The 3946-nt window shown below is 47.0% G+C and overlaps 1 long non-coding RNA gene across 1 annotated transcript; it reads left to right on the top strand.

Moving 5' to 3' along the window:
- The first annotated feature begins 639 nt into the window (after positions 1-639).
- Positions 640-3724, top strand: LOC133540780 (uncharacterized). The gene is made up of 2 exons (XR_009803721.1): positions 640-3331; positions 3431-3724. It is a non-coding gene; the product is annotated as an uncharacterized LOC133540780 (long non-coding RNA).
- Positions 3725-3946: the final 222 nt, after the last annotated feature.

Genomic DNA, 3946 nt, shown 5'->3' with positions numbered 1-3946 from the left:
CAGCTACAATTGGGCGGAAGGCAGGGTACACCCTGGACGAGTCGCCACCTCATCGAAAGGCCAACATAGATAGACAGACAACATTCACACTCACATTCACACACTGGGGCCAATTTTATTGTTGCCAATCAACCTATCCCCTGGTGCATGTCCAAACCAAAAGGCAAAAAAAAAAAATATATATATATATATATATATATATATATATATATATATATATATATATATATATATATATATATATATATATATATATATACGATTGTAGCTGAGATAGGCGCCAGCCCCCCCCCCGATGTCGGAAACAGCGGGAGGCAGTGTGCAGGTAAAAAGGTGTCTAATCCTTAAACTAAAAATAAACAAAAGGTGAGTGCCCCTAAGAAAAGGCATTGAAGCTTAGGGAAGGCTATGCAGAAAAAATCTAAAACTGAACTGGCTACAAAGTAAAACAAAAACAGAATTCTGGACGACAACAAAGACTTACAGAGGAGCAAAGACGGTGTCCACAATGTACATCTGAACATGACATGACAATTAACAATGCCCCCCCCCCCCGCGACCCCGTAAGGGACAAGCGGTAGGAAATGGATGGATGGATATATATATATATATATATATATAATTAATAACACATGAAAACAAGAGCGAAACATCAGGAACACAAAAGGATGGCACAAGAGCACTGAGCTCCTGCAAACAGCAGCCACGACAGCGGCGCCATCTTCAAAAAAAATAAAAGAAGCGGAAGAATATGGATGGATGGGCAGGAAAGCACCAAATAAATTTCATTTAATTTGAATGGGAGATGTTGATTTGAGGTTTAAGTGTTTCGAGTCAAGAGCTCCATCACAAAACCAAGCTTGTAAGTTGAGGCCATTCCACTCTTTTTTGAATGTCGCTGAATATCAAACATAAAATGCAGGATGATTGCTGTTTTTATAAAGCAAAGTAAATATATAATTCATGGGATAGTCAAGATACTAAGTGGCTGATTCAGTAAAAATGTAAGCCATCGCAAAATCCCACCACAATAATTCAAATTGATAATCAAAACAAAACTTTGATAACATAATCAATCAAAAGTTTGCATTGATTTTGAAGCAACTTTAATTAGATCTCATTTTAATGTGGTCATAATTCAATAGCTAAGTATACTAAAATTTTTAGTTTTGCAAATTTTCCTCGCCCGTGCATCTGCATGCAATAGACCAGTGTTTTTCAATCACTGTGCCGTGGCACACTAGTGTGCCGTGAGATACAGTCTGGTGTTGCCAATCAACCTATCCTGGGGATAGGTTGATTGGCAACACTAACTAAATTGCCCCTAGTGTGTGAATGTGAGTGTGGATGTTGTCTGTCTATCTGTGTTGGCCCTGCGACGAGGTGGCAACTTGGCCAGGGTGTATGCCGCCTTCCGCCCGAACGCAGCTGAGATAGGCTCCGGCGAACCCCCGCGACCCCGAATTGGACAAGCTATAGAAAATGGATGGATGGTTTGAAAATATTTTTTGCAAAGTTGTAATTATAGTCTGCAATTTATGCTTTGTTGAGTGTCGGTGCTGTCTTGAGCTCGGCAGAGTAATCATGTAATAGTCCTCCATATCAGTAGTTGGCAGCAGAGGGCTAATTGCTTTGTCGATGTCGGAAACAGCGGGAGGCAGTGTGCAGGTAAAAAGGTGTCTAATGCTTAAACTAAAAATAAACAAAAGGTGAGTGCCCCTGAGGAAAGGCATTGAAGCTTAGGGAAGGCTATGCAGAAAAAATCTAAAACTGAACTGGCTACAAAGTAAAACAAAAACAGAATTCTGGACGACAACAAAGACTTACAGAGGAGCAAAGACGGTGTCCACAATGTACATCCGAACATGACATGACAAGTAACAATGTCCCCACAAAGACGGATAAAAACAACTGTAATCTTCTTGATTGCTAAAACCGAGTAGATGCGGTATATATCGTTTAAAGAACGACATGAAACTGCTACAGGAAGTACCAAAAAAAGAGAAAAAGCCACCAAAATAGGAGCGCAAGTGTTATGACACACGCTCAGTCTTCCCTGCCTTCATCTGCGGGAGCACTCGGCGGCTCCACTGAGTGCGTCCACACGCGCCACATCCAGACACGCTCCCTCGCGGTCCGCTCACACACACAGCTGGAGACGATCACCAATCAAGACACCTGGCGGTGATTACGGACGACAGAATAAAGATTCCCGCCGCTGAACCCTCGTCGTTGGAACGTTGCTATTGCTTGCAGTAAGCCTCACGTATCTGTCAAGCGACATCCCATGGTCCATGTTTCCCAAATCAAACCAGTTGTTACTTCCCCCCTCCCAGGATTTTGGACAATGGTGACCCCGTTTGGACCGTTAAAGAGATTCTTGGGATCCGTCGGCAAGGTAGGTGGTTAGTTTATTTAGTTGATTGGGAGGGTTATGGGCCTGAAGATAGGTCTTGGGTCCCTGCCTCCTAGTTTGCTGACCCATCGCTGCTTGAGGACTTCTATCGGGCCAACCCGGGAGCTCTTCGGCGCTCGTCGGGGGTCTCGCATAAGGGGGGGGCGGGCACTGTTATGACACACGCTCAGTCTTCCCTGCCTTCATCTGCGGGAGCGCTCGGCGGCTCCACTCTGAGTGTGTCCACACGCGCCACATCCAGACACGCTCCCTCGCGGTCCGCTCACACACACAGCTGGAGACGATCACCAATCAAGACACCTGGCGGTGATTACGGACGACAGAATAAAGATTCCCGCCGCTGAACCCTCGTCGTTGGAACGTTGCTATTGCTTGCAGTAAGCCTCACGTATCTGTCAAGCGACATCCCATGGTCCATGTTTCCCAAATCAAACCAGTTGTTACTTCCCCCCTCCCAGGATTTTGGACAATGGTGACCCCGTTTGGACCGTTAAAGAGATTCTTGGGATCCGTCGGCAAGGTAGGTGGTTAGTTTATTTAGTTGATTGGGAGGGTTATGGGCCTGAAGATAGGTCTTGGGTCCCTGCCTCCTAGTTTGCTGACCCATCGCTGCTTGAGGACTTCTATCGGGCCAACCCGGGAGCTCTTCGGCGCTCGTCGGGGGTCTCGCATAAGGGGGGGGCGGGCACTGTTATGACACACGCTCAGTCTTCCCTGCCTTCATCTGCGGGAGCGCTCGGCGGCTCCACTCTGAGTGTGTCCACACGCGCCACATCCAGACACGCCCCCTCGCGCGGACCGCTCACACACAGCCGGAGACGATCACCAATCAAGACACCTGGCAGTGATTACGGACGACAAAATAAAGATTCCCGCCGCTGAACCATCGTCGTTGGAACGTTGCTATTGCTTGCAGTAAGCCTCACGTATCTGACCCTCACCAGCGATTTATTCCTGTGCTCGTTTTCCTCCTGCCTTGTTTGTGATCTCCTTAGTCTCTCCTTCCTTCCACAGCCCCTGTCTCCATTCCTGCTGCCATCCTCTCTGGAACCCTGATTTGCTCTCCTGGATCCCCGACACATTGCCTGGACTTTGGACGTTCTCTCCTGCCCCACGACCACGCTCGGACACCGGATTGCTTTTGCCTTCTCCCTCTGGTTTTGGACGCCACCATCCAACACGCACGACAACATTCTTTACGGTATTTCCATATGTTAATTCCAGCACATAGTTCACACTCAAACACATAGTAGCATACACATCCCACGTAATCATTAATTACTCAATAAATATTGAGTTGGACTTCCACTGTTGTGCCGTCTCCTTCCACCCGTCTTCGCCCCAACAGAACGTTCCAACCCACCGACCATACGACTGCACTATTGATCTGATTCCCAACGCAGTTCTTCGTTTCAGCCGGCTATATAACCTTTCCCTCCCTGAGAAGCAAGCAATGAGGGACTACATCTCCGAGTCTCTGGCTTCTGGTATAATCAGACCCTCCAAGTCCCCAGTGGCCGCTGGGTTTTT

The sequence above is a fragment of the Nerophis ophidion genome, linkage group LG22 (genome assembly GCF_033978795.1).
Source record: "Nerophis ophidion isolate RoL-2023_Sa linkage group LG22, RoL_Noph_v1.0, whole genome shotgun sequence".
Classification (NCBI taxonomy): Eukaryota; Metazoa; Chordata; class Actinopteri; order Syngnathiformes; family Syngnathidae; genus Nerophis; species Nerophis ophidion.
The sequence above is the reverse complement of the archived record's forward strand: the minus strand, read 5'-3'. Positions and strand labels throughout refer to the sequence as shown.